The sequence below is a fragment of the Anabrus simplex genome, chromosome 8 (genome assembly GCF_040414725.1).
Source record: "Anabrus simplex isolate iqAnaSimp1 chromosome 8, ASM4041472v1, whole genome shotgun sequence".
In the NCBI taxonomy this organism is placed as follows: domain Eukaryota; kingdom Metazoa; phylum Arthropoda; class Insecta; order Orthoptera; family Tettigoniidae; genus Anabrus; species Anabrus simplex.
Window position 1 is genome coordinate 31,443,993 of NC_090272.1, and position 18,133 is coordinate 31,462,125.

The window sequence follows — 18,133 nt, forward strand, 5'->3', positions numbered from 1 at the left end:
TTCGCATCTTGACCTAATTGAATTTCACGGAAAACAGGAAATTGCTGCTGTTGGATATTGTTACAGCAGTCATCATCATCAGTACTGTCACTCAAACGGTCATTACCACTTCCAATGTTTACATTCGGACAATGAGCACGTGGTTGAGTGTTTACAGAAAACTCGCCGTTGTCACTCCCAATAACACTGTCATTTTCCCCTTCCTCACTTGTTGGAGGAGTGAATTCCTTATCCGAGTCTTCATAAGCTCTTCTTCACTAAAATGTATTAAGATATACAGCCACTTCGTCATCGTTAACAAAATAACTTCTCCCGCTAGTCGCCATTTTACTCACGCGGCATGGAGATCATACGTCGTAGATGTACACGGACTTTAGAAATTCAATGCATGATAGCGAATGAATTTACGCACTATCTAGCGGCGTAGTTAAAATCTAATGACAATTATCTATGGAATCGACACATAAGATGTTGCAATCTGTCGGCCCAAGTTGTACTAACTCGTATAGAATTGCGCGCTATCCAAACAACGATATATCGTGGTTGGCACTTTACGCGTATACACGAAACGACGATATATCGTTGTCTGGCTCTCTACGGGTTAAATAAATGAAGTTTATTTCGTGAAAGTAGACAGAGTGATTCTTCAAACTCAAGTTTAGTGTACCTACAGTAGGGTGATCATAGCCGTGCATTTGGTAACGTTTAAGGTATCTGCTGTTGTTAGGAGGTCCATTCCAACATGACAATAAGTGGCAGGACGGCGTGTTACCTGCAGCGGCCCGCCTAACGGGCTGGAATGTGTGAGGTGCGCTAGGTCGGGTCAGGAGGGGGACTTCTCAGCTCGATGAAAACTGTAACTTTTAGGCGACCCTGACCTCGTTCTCGGCAGTCGGAACGGAACAAGATAAATATTATTTATCGCATTGGCCATCGCCAGAGAAGCTGTACATTTCGGACTCTGAAATCTCTTTTCCGTGCCCAGTTAAGATCTCATTTTAGGCTCCAGCATAGCACTACGATGAGCAGCCTCTGATGAGGTAAGATAAAGACGTACCGCATGGAATTTTATTAACAGATTCTACAGGGGAACCAGATCGATCTACAGTATATTGGTCTGTAGAGGGATTGTAAGAAACGGAGTGAGTGGTAGAAAATGCAACCAGAGGTGAAACAAAAGTTACTGTGGCGTGCTTCGCGTTGAAACTTGATAGGATAAAGTTTTCACATTACATCATGTGACGATGTCCTCCTTTATATAGGATGTTATTATTTGTTTATTTATCTATCAACAGAATCGATACTCCTCTAGTTAATAAATAGAAATACTACTACTGATACAGAAAATAGATACACGAGAAAAGAATTTGAAAACGGAAAAGTATATGTACATGTGAAATGACTGATGGATAAGACATTATGACTAAATATGCAGAACAGGATACTAGGAATTCTTTGTCTATGGGTCATCCGTAAAAGTCTACGAATTTCAGTAGCTGACAAGTGGAATACATCCATCTTCCCGCTAGTTTCATTCAGGGATGTTAGAGCCTGCACAAACCAGTAGTTCCTGTGTGGTTCAGATCTACACTTCGGTGTGTGACAGTCGGTCTGGTGTTGATGATAAAACCAAACCCAACCCCATGGCACAACAGCCCTTGAAGGGCCTTGGCCTACCAAGCAACAGCTGGTCACCCTGAAGGCCTGCATATTACGAGGTGTCGTGTGGTCAGCATGACAAATCCTATCGGTCGTTATTCTTGGCTTCCGGGCCGCTATATCACCTTCAGATAGTTCCTAAATTGTAACCACGTAGGCTGAGTGGACCTCGAACCAGCCCTCAGATCCAGGTAACAATCTCTGACTTGGCCGGGAATCGAACCCGTGGCCTCCGGGATGAGGTAAGCGTGCTATCCCTCCACCACGGGGCCGGCGAATTAGTAACAACTGGAGTAAATTAGGACACCCTAGGAAAGTACCGATAATATATTTCTGCATTCCAATACCTGCGCAGAGTTCTAAGTGACTCAGTATTCATCTTTGTACATAACAGATCATCTATCGATGACAACTTGGTACACAAACACTTTATATTGATCCATTTTGCGAATCTGGTCAGCACTCGCTCTAAGGAATTAAGCATTGTTGTCGAGGGTTCCACACTTCACAGCGGTTACTCTATGCTCGATCGTAGGGGGAGGGAGAAGTATTTAGACCCTAATGTTTTGAATATACAGTACTGAACGTGTTAGTGAAATGGCTTTGTAGAGCGTAAAATTCTATTTGTGTTATAAAATCTCATCTTGGCTCTGAAGAGCTGTAGGACTATCAGTATATTTGTAGGGTACATCAGGCAACAGCTGGTTTTGGTCGTCAGTTTCCAGACACCACAATGGCAACTCGTTCGTCAGTAGCGTCATCGTCTACTGTGAGTTTTCTTCCTGTAACGATGTTTTTGTTTGTTTATTTATCAACAGAATCGATGCTCTTCTAGTTACAGGTGATAATAAATAGAAATACTACTACTGATACAGAAAATAGATACACGAGAAAAGAATTTGAAAACGAGTTGAGGAATCTCGTATCAACTGGCCTCGTTGTACTCAACAGTCCAAAATTTAAATCCTTGAACTGGCCGGAAAACGAACCCAGAGCCTTGGAATAAGACAGTAAGGCACTTCTACGGCACAGTGCTGCTGGATAATAATAATAATAAAACAAAATAGTAAATGACACTTCACTACTAATTATGGGCTCTATTTCTTCCGTAGCCGCCGCCTCCTCTTCGTCATTCCTATTTGAACCGGATTCGTATTTTTTCCGAGGGAAATGATAAATGTATCCACCCCATCATCGAGTACTGTATGCATTCTTGTTGCACTTTCAACACGCCGCGCCTCCAGTTTTGTGGTATCGCTTCCCCGATGGCCTCATCGCTGAGCTTTTTAAACTCATTGAGACAAATTATTATTTTGCTGTGCAACGTAACCGTTGACTTGATCCCGAATCATTTCTCTACAAGTAGCAGTGATCTAATAGCCACGCTTTCTTAGGTTTTTGTAATGCGACATCCTTTCACTGATGTTTCCCACCAGGGTAAGGACAGCCTTTGCGAGTTTTTATTTGCTGATTATCATGAATTTTGTAGCCTCCATGGCACAGGTGGCAGCGCTGAGTTCCGTGGTTCAAATCCAGGTCACTCGCTGTGAGATTTGTGCCGGACCTAGTGGAGGCGGGACAGGTTTTTTCCGGGTATCCCGGTTTTCCCTGTCATCTTTCATTCCAGCAGCACTTTCCAATATCATTTCGTTTCATCTGTCAGTCATTAATCATTGCCCCTGAGAAGTGCGACAGGCTTCGGCAGCCGGCACAATTCCTATCCTCGCCGCAACATTGGCGCTTCATTCATTCCCTTTCTGACCCTGCCACTGACTGGAGAACAGATTGTAGCTTTTCTTTTCGATCAAGAATTTTGATTTCTGAGTGCCTATTTTAAGAGCAAAATCCTTGGCGGCTTCGTTGCTGGTAGAAAAATCTTGTTAAAAATGGTGTCAAATTAACCTGTGGGAAAATCAAATGGTCATAAATATGTCTCCCGGTCATGGCCACCCATCAGCGACTGCTAATTTCAAATGGCAATCAGCCATAAGACACAGGCTGCACAGTTGCTAGGTAACACTGTCCGTCCATACCTTACATCACAGCCTGCACGGTTGCTAGGTAGCATTGTCCGTCCATACCTTACATCACAGCCTGCACGGTTGCTAGGTAGCATTGTCTGGCCATACCTTACATCACAGCTCGCACGAGTTGCTAGGTAACATTGTCCGTCCATACCTTATATCACAGCCTGCACGGTTGCTAGGTAGCATTGTCCGTCCATACCTTACATCACAGCCTGCACGGTTGCTAGGTAGCATTGTCTGGCCATACCTTACATCACAGCTCGCACGAGTTGCTAGGTTACACTTCCGTCATACATTGTGTTACATGACACTATTTCGTTCCACTAATTATCGGATGACCCCCCAGAGTTCTAAGAAATAGGCGGCACGTATCGTAGTCCCCTCCAAGCACACCGGTAGCAGTCAGACGCTTCTTGTATGGTATTTCCGTTATTTTCGTCCGTGCGTTGTGCCAGTGTTAACAAGGCATGACATGATCAATTTTCATGAGCTAGTGAGTAGCTAGTGGAAGGGCAAGGCTTCCTCAACGGTGAGCCAATAACAATATTTTAATATAATTAAGATAACACTACACAGCTCATTAATTACGTGCGATTGTGAGAGCACATGTGCAAAAAATTTAATTTAGCGACCTGCCTCGGTTTCTCATGGGAACAGTTTTGAATTTATGGTGATAGACCTCATAAGATTTCCCTGTAGATGACATAACATCTTTTCCTCCTTACGTATGTACAGTTGTTAAAAAAAGAATGTACGATGATATTGTAAAAGCTCCTCACATTTACTTTTCTCAGAAATTACACAAACTTTAGATATATTGCTGGTATCCACGGGTTTGTATCCAAACGGCAGACCGACTATATCGATGGGTTATTATGAATACCATAAAGTTATCAGGGTGAATTCTTCATAGTACATTCCATTGTCGCCTACGAAAGGATACCTATTTCTCTTTTAACTTTTGTTTCGTATGTCACACGTTTCCAATTACGGCTCTCTTTTCAACATCCACCTTAAAACTGGTGTTCGCTTTACTGACATGGCACGGGCGGCCGTACCTTATGTGCTGAAGTGCTGCAGCACATTGCCTATTGGGAAAATAAATTAGTTTAAAAATATTATCTACAATCAAATACAGTGCATTGAAAAGACGTCAGCCAAAGAATAGGAAATTATTCAACTCCCCTCACAACCAGGTAACTACTGGTGCGCTCCACGGCGGGTGCTGTGCGATCACAGCTCAGCGAGCTTTCAGCCAGAAACCAGGAACTCTGCCTTTTGCGCATGCGTGCCGAACTTTTCCGATACAAAGAGAATATGTTCCGATAGGCTGCGGAAACAACAGCCAAGACATCACTTCACAGCGATTCTTCGTTCGAACACAGAGAGACAGCACTTGCATTAATCACACTTGCATTACGACCGATATGAGAAGGTGGCAGCTGGCACCCTCTTGACTCGCCACGAACCTGCTACGCAGGCGAAGCAGGGGGAGAGGTGATACTCCCACGTGGCGCGTCCCAGGTGGCGGATAGGGGAGTCCTAACCGGCTTGCCGGCGGACTTGAGGGAAATAAAATACCTCTCGCGGACCAAACACCCCCTCCCCTGTGGGTGGGGGAGGCAGACGAATAATACACCCACGGTATCCCCTGCCTGTCGTGAGAGTCGACTAAAAGGGGCGACCAAGGGCTGATTGTATTAGAACTATGAAACTACTTTTGATTAGTACCATCACGCGGGGAACACCATGGGTCGCTTTTACTTGCGAGTATTACCACTCTGTTAGGTACTGAATAGTTTTGTGATTCGTAGCACTCAAGTGGGGTTCAGTGTGGGTTTCCAGTACCCGTGAGTCGTACCCATGTGAACAACACCACGGGTCTGGGCGTTGCCTGTGAGTTGTACCGCTATATGAGCGACACCGTGGGTCTGCGTTACCTGTGATTAGTACCCACTATGTGAGGAACACCACAGGAATGCCGACGCCCGTGTTTAGTACACCTAGGTGAGGAACCTCATCGGTTTGCGTTGGCTATGAGTGGCGCCATTGTGTGAGAAACACCATAGGTCTGCGTTACCTGTACGAAGTACAATACTTGTGAGTAGTACCATCTTGTATGGAACACAGAGTTTTCGCTACTTTTGATTAGTACCCCAACATGACAAATGCCATGGTTCTACTTTACTCGCGACATGTAGCATTCTGTGGCGCCTTAGTCGTGGATTTTGCACCCCTGTAGACGTCAAGCATCATTCTGCTTTATGAGTGGTCCCTTGGTCAGTAATATTGTTATTTACGATCTTTTTTGAGTTTGATCCACTGTTTTTGTCTGTCTGTTTGTTTTTTGTAGGGTTCATGTCCATCCATTCATTTTTCATGACATTTTTAAATATTTTGGTCAGTGAATGAATTTGAACCTTTTGTTATTTCATTTTGTACCATTAGGGGCCGATGAACTCGATGTTAGGCACCTTTAAACAACAAGCATCATCATCATCATCAACCTCTTGACTCAGCGGTAATATTTAAGAGGGGATCGCTCAAAGCAAACGGAAAAACAAAATACTGTAGAGCTGTTCCCGCCAGGTCTTTTAATACCAAGGAGGATAGAATACTACCAACTTGCCTATTTCATAACCAACTTTGTAAATCGACAAACTATAAAATTTGTACTTTTTATGTTGTCAAAATAAGGACATGATATTGTGATTTTCTTTAATTAAAATAGTCTAGTTTATAAATGACACTATAAAAACATAACATGTAATTTTGTATTACGACGTTACTGGTTTTATTTCATTGATTTTGGTAACATTGGGAAGTTCTGTTTTTGCGCGCTCACACCAAGCGTTTGAGTTCGTGAATATTTTGCCATTGCAGGTGTTATTGTGTGTTTAATTATATAGTTTTATAGACTTTTTATGAAAAATGTGTAAATGTGTTGGGGTTGTTTGCGTGTTTGTTCAGTGTGAAAAACTCAGTGGAGAGCCTCTTGAAAACCACATACCGGTATGTTTCTAAATATTTTTATTTTTTGGAGGGAGATGGGTTACAGCACACTACTGATTTTCTGCACCAGCCGCCACTGTGGCATGGAAGCCGGCAGATTCTTTCCTTGTAGCTAGACGGCGTTGCATCGCTGTTGGTGTCGCTGCTATGTTGTCCTGATACGATACCGGCCTAACTCCCGCGACAGACACTCCGGGCGGTCATTTGTTGTATACGTCCAGCAACATGGTTGCTTTGTATTCATTTGTGGCTTCAGTTTTGTTTTCCTTATCAACGAGTAAAGAGCATAGAAACTGTTGAGTTGGTGGGTAACAACCAGATAATCAGAGCAACCTGAAACAGCAACCCCACCAAACAATTTCGTTTATTATTATTATTATTATTATTATTATTATTATTATTATTATGCGCGGTAAGAATTCTTCTAATAAATGTCCATTTAAAAGCGTTTGGTAAAATTGTAATTAATATACTTGTTTTTTTTTTTTGCTAGTTGCTTTACGTCGCACCGACACAGATAGGTCTTATGGCGACGATGGGACAGGAAAGACCGAGGAATGGGAGGGAAGCGGCCGTAGCCTTAATTAAGGTACAGCCCCAGCATTTGCCTGGTGTGAAAATGGGAAACCACGGAAAACCATCTTCAGGGCTGCCGACAGTGGGGTTCGAACAGACTATCTCCCGGATGCGAGCTCACAGCTGCGCGCCCCTAACCGCATGGCCAACTCGCCCGGCATTAATTTACATAACAACGAATAACATATTATACTAACGTGGCAACCAATAATTTATTTATTGTCGTGGCAGCGAATCTCAGTTAAATTGCGCGCTCATCCAGCGTCTCTACTTTCAGTTGGTGAGGACTTAGTAAAGATTTACCTAGAGATCATTCCATGTTATGTAAACATTATTGCTCTTATGACAACAGTGTTGCCATATCGAACAGCTCTGCTCAACGGCGGCACGTATATTTGTGAAACTCAGTAATTAAGTTCAAGATAAGGGGGAAGAAACAAGATGCATTTTTTAAACCTAGGGTAGAGAAATAGACAACAGATAATTTTTATAGAGTGGGGGCGTGGGGGGTGCAATTAATTGCATCTGATAAATTTGTCCAGGTAACACCAGGTACTACAGCACCGTCGTATCGCCCCACGAAACGAATGGTAAAAACGAAATGCGCCTGAGGAGTGGTAAAAAAGGGGGATAAAAATAGAATGCGGTTAAGAAACAATAGGTAAATATCAAAACCAGATAAAGATAACAATCACTCACACCAGGCAAATGCTGGAGCTGTACCTTAAGTAAGGCCACGGCCGCTTCCTTCCCACTCCTAGCCCTTCCCTGTCCCATCGTCGCCATAAGACCTATCTGTGTCGGTGCGACGTAAAGCAACTAGCAAAAAAGATAACAATCACAGCGAATTTCTGTATCAATACAAGTCAATGCGTGAAGTATCGCTGCACAGTACAGCATCAAAATCTTCAGTAACATCTACGAGAAACACATACGCTCACAGATAACTTCTCTTCAACAATGACAAGCTGCCGTGATTTTTGTAGGAAGGCAGCAAAGCCTTTGCTGTTCCCGTCATTACGTTTCCTCCCTGCGAATGTATTTTTGAAATAGAGAATGTTAAATAGTAATTTTAGTTACTCACGGGCATAAAATTGCCTCATCTGTTTTCTTTCTCCCTTAATACAGTGTAAATGGCATTATAATATTGTTTAATCACTAGGAATTGTGGATGTCTAAGAGGGTGTGTAGGCCCATAAGAGCAATACTGTTTCCTTAACATGGAGCCACACATTGTTGAGAGAGAAAATGATGATTTATTGTCGAACCATCGACGTCCTGAATTTACATGTTGCCACTGTGGACAGAGTGAACTAATACAATATAGGCCTACATCCCTGTGTAAATATGTTTTAACAGTTCTGTAAAGGCGGGATTTTACAAACCCCAATGAACTACGATTTGCATTAAGCACAATGTCTTGCAAGCCAAACTTCTTCCAGAACTGAAGAATGCTGGTACGGTTCCGCATGCTCCAAGCACCAGCCTAACCACTTCAAACTCTTGTAGATGGTATATATTTTTGTAGAAGGCATCTGTCAGAATGTATATTTAATAATCTACTAGGTTGGACATACTGTTCTCACCGGTGTTCTCTCTTCTTTCAGACAACACCAAGCTGTTGAACATGGATCTTCCAATAAGATAGAGGGTGAGTACGAACATTTGAGTAATGACCGCCGTATGCTTTATCATGAATTACTATTTTTTAAATCTTCTTTAGTTTCTTGGCCAATTTTCAGGATTATAGATTTACTCCCTATAAATTCTGTCATACTAAGGGAGAACCCGATATGTCAAAGAACTTGATTTTTGAAGAGGCACTTTGAAAAGTTGGTGAGCTCACTGAAATTCATATTGTATTACCTCCCAAGTTGAAGTGGCATACGTTTGTGAATGTAATAAAAAGATGGAAGAAGCTGTATTCTTATTTATTCATCAACTTCAGGAAACAAATCACTCGGTTGTACTGAACATTTCGGAATCTTTATTTTGTGAACAGCATATTTGCCTTCATACCCTTCGTCGCAAAATCTACCATACTGGCATTACAACAGAAAATTACATACATTTCTTGACGTATATTGTTCTGCCTCAGTACCACAGAATATATTAAGTGTCAGTGACGTGAATCATTAGATACGGGCTGAGCAGCTCAGGTTGTAGAGCTGGAAATGGGTTCGTTGTCCAAATAAACGAGCCTCGTGTCCCGAGATTTACTGACACGTAAAATAATTCCAGATAGACAAAATTCGGGGATCTCAGTATTTACGAAAATCGAAAAAGTCTTTCGTGATACATAAAATCAAAAGTGTTAATTAATCAATAGATGATTGACACCCTGGACAAAGTAAATATTGGAGCCTTCCCTACAATTTAACCCTTATATTATCTGTCAAGAACGCGAAACAATATTTTGAAGAGAGAAACTAATGGCCTCTCCATTCGGAAATGAAATACTCTTCTTATTCTTCTTTGTGGCCTTTTCTCATTTTATTGGGGTCAGCAGGGACTGTGGGTTTGGCCCCGTTTTACGGCCGGATACCCTTCCTGATGCTAACCGTATGTGGAGGGATGTATTGACTGTGTTTGGTGTCTAGATAAGTATACAAGGACGAACAAAAACGCCCAGTCCCCGAGCTAGAGGAATTAACCGCACACACTTACAGGTGAATGACAGTATAGCGATATAGGAATTAGAAATGTTTTTGAAGAGTGGCATTGTATGGAAGTGAAACATGAACGATAATTAGTTCAGAAAGAAAGAGAATAGATGCTTTTGAAATGTGGTGTTACATAACACTGCTGAACGTGACATGGGTAGATTGTATCACAAATTAAGGGATACTGAATCTAATTGATAGAAGGAGAATGATTTGGCTGAATTTGACGAGAAGAAGAGATACTCGTAGAATGATAGGAGACTTGAAAATGAAAAGGTTAGCACATGATAGGGTGGCATGGAGCGCTGCATCAAACCAGTCAATGGAGTAAAGACCTAAACAAGAATATTGCTAAAAATAACATTTCTTAGATCTTGTTCACACTGAAACTAGAAAAACAACTAATCCGAAGCGACCGCTGCTCAACCGGAAGGCCTGCAGATTACGAGGTGACGCATGGTCAGCACGACGAATCCTCTCGGCCGTTATTCTTGGCTTTCTAGACCGGAGCCGCTATTTCATCGTCAGATAGTTCCTCAATTGTAATCACATAATGGACCTCGAACGAGCCCTCAGATCCAGGTTAGAAAACCTGACCTGGATGGGATCAAACCTGGGGCCTCTGGGTAAGAGGCTACCCCTACACCACAGGGCCGGCACACGTTAAAATCATGCTGAATATAAATGTTTGAGTTAGACGCAGCCCAAGTCATGTACATATATAGTATATACAGTGTATATATCTATATACTTTATGTCGCACCGACACACAGATAGGTCTTATGGCGACGATGGGATAGGAAAGGCCTGAGAGTGGGAAGGAAGCGGCCGTGGCCTTAATTAAGGTACAGCTCCAGTATTTCCCTGGTGTGAAAATAAGAAAGTACGGAAAACCATCTTCAGGGCTGCCGGCAGTGGGGTTCGAACCCACAAATTCCCGGATGCAAGCTGACAGCCGCGCGCCCCTAACCGCACGGCCAGTCCCCAGGTTAAGAACCCCTGCTGTACCACCTGGGCAGCGCACGCGTGGTGGTGAAAGGTGCAGGTAGGTAATTTGGCACGCTTGAGCTCCACTCCTAGAAGTAACTGTCACCAGCCAGACTTACCGGTACCGTTCGTTGTATGATCCAGTCCGTTAGTCGCATAGGTAATTAATGAGATATCTGTGAATCGTGCTGTCTATTGTTACCACTTCAATGGGCACACGCCTAATAAACAAATACCTGCGTAATTTACAACCCACTATTAATGGGTAACACGGCTAAGCCTTCCACCGGACGAAGTTGAACAAACTGCACTTGAAGAAAATAGGACACGAATATACAGTCATCATTCAGATTTGGAATCACCTCAGACCCGGAGAGGGTGCAGAGTACTTTTGTACAGAACTGGTCTAAATAAATTCGATTAGAAGTACATATATTATTTTTATGAATTTAATTGGTTTAAAAATCCGTTTGAATTAGCTCCTGGAAGTGTGTTCGCTGGTTACAATGCTGACTATTCTTTCTTTCTTTCTTTCTTTCTTTCTTTCTTTCTTTCTTCGTTATGTCCAATTAAAGAACGCATTTGGACTTGTTAGCTTGATCTGACGGCTTCACCTTTTTCTTCATCTCCTCCGAAAACCTCTCTCTTCATGAATTCGCCGTGGTGTTCTTCTGTCCACTGTTTTCCACGAATGTGCGATTTGCAAGCAGAATTCCAAAGACTTTACGGTGTTTATGGTATCGTTTGTACCGTTTATTTCTTGTAAATCGAGCTTAATTTCTTGTAACCAGTTGAATTGATTATAGTTAATAGTTTTTTGGTCAATCTATTTTTGTCCATTCTACAGATGTGACCATATAATTTCTAACGCCTCCTACGTGCGTTGTCAGTAAACTTATCTGTTGCTATGCACAGGTCTGTAGTTTTTGTTTTAATCCATATCCCATTTTCATGACTGGGACCATATATTTACTTAAGAATTTTTCGTTCTTGCTTCTAAAATTTCAATTTTAGAGTGGCCTCCTAGAGATGTAATTTCTGGGGCATTATGATGCTTCCGGCATAATAACTGTCCTGTAATGATCAAGTTTCGCATTACACGCTATCTCCCTCTTCTATTGTTGTGATTGCACATTACTCTATACGCTTTCTGGAGATTGGTGCCTGTCAAGTCCAGATAATGACTTCTCCGAGATATTATTATTATTATTATTATTATTATTATTATTTTTATTATTATTATTATTATTATTATTATTATTATTATTATTATTATTTACATACAAGTATACGATATTAAAAGTTATTAATACATCGAGCCATTTGATTTATAAATATATTGCGAGTTAAAAACATTGTCTAACAAACGGAAAATCTGAATTGCAGCAAAGATCTTTTCATATATACAGTTATTAATATTCCAAGTTGTTTAAAGTCCGTCCGTCCTTAAGAGACGCCTGGGTGTCGGACTTTCGTCCCGCAATGGTTCTTTAACCTGTCGGAAGCCTACGAAATAGGGTTGTATATGAGACAGCTGTCGAGACTGAAGAGGATCTGCTGGCAAGAATTCTCGCTGCCTGCGACACTGTTCAAACGACACCGGGGATATTCGAACGGGTAGGAGAGAACTTTGTGCAACGTTGCCACGCCTGCATTGAAACGTTGTATGGCTTTTAGTGCCGGGATATCCCAGGAGGGGTTGGGCTCGCCAGGTGCAGGTCTTTCTATTTGACACCTATAGGCGACCTGCGCGTCGTGATGAGGATGAAATGATGATGAAGACAACACATACACCCTGCCCCCGTGCCATTGGAATTAACCAGTTAAGGTTAAAATCTCCGACCCGGCCGGGAATTGAACCCGGGACCCTCTGAACCGAAGACCAGTACGCTGACCGTTCAGCTAACGAGTCGGACACACGCTTGCATTGACGCAGGGGGCCGCCATTTCGAACATTTGTTGTAAATGAAGCAGCTTGTGAAACTTGTGCTGGTAAACAAACTGGCTTAAGTGAGTAGAATTTTGCTTAACTTTTGACTCGCATGTTTCCGGAATACGGTTCCTTATGTCAAAGTGATTCACTTGCCGCCCCCCATCATCACTGAAAGTTCGTAACATCATCACGGATACACTCTAGAGCTAGGAGTGGGAAGGAAGCGACCGTGGCCGTAATTAAGTTATGAAAATGGGAAACCACAGAAAACCATCTTCAGGGCTGCCGACAGCGGGGTTCGAACCCACTATCTCCCGAGTGCAAGCTCACAGCTCCGCGACCCTGGATTAAATTACAAACTTGCCGGCAGTGTAACCTAGCAACAGTGGCGAGAGTTCAAAGAGAGAGGCTGTAGTCTCCGCGACAGGTAGACTGTGTAAACGTGCCTCATTCATGAATGAATCAATAAAATAAAAATAAATAACTTAACATTCATAAATCCGGGACACTGTTGAAGGAAACCATGGAACATACCTGAATAGTTTCTGTCATTCGTGTTCTTATGGTTAATAGAACACCAAATACATTGCAGAACTTCTTGGGTGACTTTCCAGCGGTGCACACACGACTGATCGGTTCAAGTTTCGAGAACAAAAATGAACAGATGTTTTATTTAAAGAAAACTAAATTTAACATTTATATCGCATTTGATCTCTTATTCAAAATAGGTCATGAAAAACGAGAAAACAAAAGTACAAACCTTTATAACTAGGGGTCGGATGTTTAAGACCTAACAATAGCTCAAATAAGGAAGCAAATATGACCTCAAATGTGACGAAATATGACCTGAAAAGTGACGAAATATGACCCAAAAATGCCAAAATATGGCCCTAAAATGATAACTCTAAATGTGGCCATTTGAAAATAAATTATAAATCGAAACGGCAATTCCTTTGATACATATTTGTATTTATTCTCACTTTCATATTGATTTTCTGAATATACATCTTTAGCAGTTAGAAATTATAAATTAATCCACTTTTTAAAATATTTTGGAACGTTTAAGCCGAGGGTAAGGTAAGGGTTATTCTGCCCGAAGGCAGGTCCGAACCTCCGCAGAGGTGTTCCCGACCCGGAGTTTTCGTCCGGAAGGGTGGCCAGTTCCTTTCCGCTCCTCCATTCCCTTACCCCCCGCCCCCACACCAACAACGCGTGGCAACCCATCAAACTCCTGACCACGCCCAGTGTTGCTTAACTTCGGAGATCTCACGGGATCCGGTGTTTCAACACGGCTACGGCCGTTTTTAAGCCCAGAGTTCATTAATATTATTCAGATGCGTTAAAGTTTAATTTGAGTACTATGAAAGGAATTAAGTAGATGTCTTTCAGTACATTACTGCAGGGCGGCAGAGCCTATGGTACAAACTCACATACGTTTTTCATTCTTCTTCGCGGGTGGAATTGAAGTGTACGACAAGATTCATGTTTCGTGAACACTTGTGCGCATTCGGTAAGTTGAAGGTGATTTTGCACAGCTACAACTGTCATCAAACCGCCGAAATATGACGTTTCTACGAAAATAGTTCAAAATATGCATTTATATGACAAATAAAGATCGCTTAGTTGTGACCATATTCGCGTGATTTGCACCAAAATCCAATCAGGCAAGAAAATACACAAAGAAAAAAATATGACTTTTCCTAAACATCCGAGCCCTGTTTATAACATTTGACGTGATATCGTTATAGCGAGCTTCCGCGGCTCAGACAGCAGCGCGTGGGCCTCTCACCGCTGGATACCGTGGTTCAGATCCCGGCCACGCCATGTGAGATTTGTGCTGGACAAAGCAGAGGCGGGACAGGTTTTTCTCCGGGTACTCCGGTTTTCCCTGTCACCTTTCATTCCAGCAACACTCTCCATTCTCATTTCAATAGCATCTATCAGTCATTAATAAATCACTTTGGAAGTGGCGATCCCATTGTAATAATAGCCTATATAATAAGATCCATTCATTACATCCCTGACCCGGTCAGTGACTGGATAGCAGGTTGTAGGTTTTAATTTTCATAGTCATAGCGAGAAATCGTGGTATTTCATTTCGCGAGGGCAGCCATACTATCCGTTTCTTGGCCAGGGCTCGAAGATCTTCCCCTTGTTATTACAGTCCATATTTCAAGTGTTATTCAGAAGACTGCTGTCAAAAAGTAAGAACGGAGAGTTTGGTATAATGAGGGAGCATTAGTCAAGGTAGCGAGCAGGGAAAGCAAGAGAAATGGATCTCTTCTTTTGTTGAAAACGAACGCTGAAAGAGAGCGTGCACCTTCTCGCCCACCATCACGCTGTTCTTCAACCGCAACGTGCTCGACATTTCCTGCTGCCTTGTCCCTGGGTCGATCTTGGATGAGGTCGGCGTAAGAATAACGGCTGACAGAAAAAGAAGCAATGAGAGCTCGAATAAACTAAATGAATTTAGTAACAAAGTAACTATGAACATCTACAATAAGAATATTTCCATTAGTGCAAACTTGAGACATTGCCAGACAGCGATCCGCCGTGAAGCCTTATACACAGCAGAGACTCGTAAACACATCCTGAGAATTGACTGCAAATAATAGTGTTTCGTGTGAACAAGAGAACCAAAGTAGGCTGGATCAAAGAAGTACAAAGGGATCTAGAAGTAATTGGAATAGAGGAACAAGAGATATCCAACAGATTGATTTGAAATTTAAAATCAGGCTAGCACGGGTTTTCAGGACAGAACAAGGCCCAGAAGAAAATCGTGGATAGTAGAGCGAAGAAGGTTGTAAAGTATGAGAATTCGGCATGGAGAAAGACCAGGAGAAACGAAGCTGATTCGAATTAACGTCGTCCTCAGACGGCCAAAATAATAATAATAATAATAATAATAATAATAATAATAATAATAATAATAATAATAATAATAATAGAAGAAGAAGAAGAAGAATCAATTATTGTAACAATACAATTTTTATATGCGAATGCTCCATTTTTTGTCTCCTTTCAATACCTAATCATGAATTAAACTCTTTTTGTAAGCTTTGTCAGTTTTCGATTATGATGAAAGCAGAATAAACAATTTGTTCAAAATAATGCGCTCAGAGAAGGAGAACAAACAAGCTTCTGGATATCGCTTTGGAAAGAAGGAAATAATGTGAGGTACTAAATATGGAACAATCAGCGTTGCCAACCGTACGGCTTGAACTGCACATTTACGGTTTTCAACACTATATGTACGGTCCTGCGAAGTTTTTCATTTCAAGTGAACATCTTTTATTATTGGAAATGTTCAGATTTTTGTGCAAAATTATTTTTTCTCCTGTGTGAACACATTTCATTTCCTGGACATGTATGACGTTGCCTCCATTTCTCCAAGACACTCCCAAGTTTTGATTTACCTTTGAGCTGGTTTCTGATCAACCAATAACACGTGACTCTGCGGTCGGGATTACTCTACTTCAAACTTGTATTAACTTTGGATATTTGAATGAGCCCACACCGAACTGCCAAGTGTCGTGTAACATCAAACATGTAACAGTGCAGCACTGCTTGTGAATCTTATGGATGACGTGATTTCGTCAAACTTATGAATAATATTGTGATGTACTTTCAATTTTGCGTGACAGTGCAGTGCTTGTTTTTCTTCTTGGTTAGCTTACTGTGTGTTAATTAAGTATGCTTTATTTTTAATGTTAAATAAGTAAGAATGCGGTTAAGTTCTGATTCCAAAAAGTAAAGCCGGTCCTTCGACAGCCAAATAATTAAAACTCTCTGTTAAAACAACCAAAAGCGAACAACAGTACAGACAATGGGAGAGTATAGACTGTATAGGAAATGGCTGCGTCCTGATGCAACATGTGAAGAAAGGGCAAAATGTATATATTGCATTTTCTTACTTATAGTAATATGTTTCAGTTAAAGATTCCTATTTGATATTATTGCAACTTGCTATTAGCGCACGTATTCTATTGGATTTTAGTGTATTTCGGTGAATATTAGTACTGTACGGTTTTAAGAAAAATAATAAGGTTTATTTTGAATTTCGGTGCGGTTTTTAGATTGTCCGAGGTTGGCAACACTGGGAACAATAAACTTTGTGAATAAGTGGATCCAATTAAACGGACTAGACAGAGGCGTTAGTAGCCAGAGCAGAACAAAATGGAAGCAGCTTTTTAAACCAGGCGATAATAAATGTTGGTATTTATAGTAAAGGACCTTTATCATTACAACATTGGCATCAAGCTGGTATCTTTCTATGCGTCAGAATACCTTATCCTCTCTCAGAAATGTGCGCTTGTTAAGTTAAGAGCAAAGAACAGTGAAGAATTCTCCACAACATACCTGATCCAAACTGCAAAATCATGATGTACATAACAAAATCCAGACAAAAAATCTACTGTAAGATACAGAAGATCATGGTCAACATCTGCAAACGCAGATTACCTACGACGGTTATACGAGTCACGATAGTCAAAACGCACTTTTAACAAATTTGACTCAAAACCGAAAACGTAACGTTAACATCAAGAAAGACCTCGAAGAAATGGTTCTACGATCAAACGACGCACACAAACAAGATCTTTACAAAACAACCATCGTAACTTTCGGAACTTCCCGAGATGATAAATGGACAACTGGTGCAAAGTGGTTGGACAATCGCCGTCCTCAACATACCTACCGGACCAAACGAGAACTGAATAAACAGAAGAATGTACTACTACTACTACTACTACTACTACTACTTAAAGGTTTTCATTCCTCCCCTGAAGGGGGAGGCGGGCCTCTTGGACGATAACGTCGTCTCTCAGACCGGGAGATTTTGTTGCGGTGAAGGAGATACACGGGGAAGGTGAGGGGGTTGGCGGCCGTGGCCTATACTAGGAACTGTCCCGGCATTCGCCTTAGTGCAGGAGAATGGAAAACCACGGAAAACCATTCTCAGCACAGCCCACGGTTGGCGCCAGCCATGAGGTCCAGCCCTGTCCTGTCTTCCGAATGCACAGACGTAGAGCCTCGGTAGAGCCGTGACCACCCCTCTGCTCGGTTGGCCGGTCAGAATGCAGAGCTGTTGGACCACTTGAGGGCCGAGACCCACTCTGCATCTACCGACCATGTATAATGATCGTGGTTCCTAATCGGTCGGTTATGCATACAAATAGGTAAATAAATGAAAAATACCAAGTATGCTACAAGAGATCTTTTACCTGCCGACATCGTACGACATAGGCGCTCTTCAAAATTGCGACTCTGGCCGAGCT

The 18,133-nt window shown here is 41.8% G+C and overlaps 1 protein-coding gene across 2 annotated transcripts in view; it reads left to right on the plus strand.

Moving 5' to 3' along the window:
* conu (Rho GTPase-activating protein conundrum) overlaps positions 1-18,133 on the plus strand; it is a 434,374-nt gene that overhangs the window by 83,274 nt on the left and 332,967 nt on the right. The window contains exon 2 of one of the 2 annotated variants that reach the window (XM_067153082.2): positions 8,882-8,925. The exons of the other annotated variant lie outside the window; for it this stretch is intronic. The gene's annotated coding sequence lies outside the window, so the exon portion shown is untranslated. The remainder of the gene's footprint in view (positions 1-8,881; positions 8,926-18,133) is intronic. 2 annotated transcript variants of the gene reach the window in all.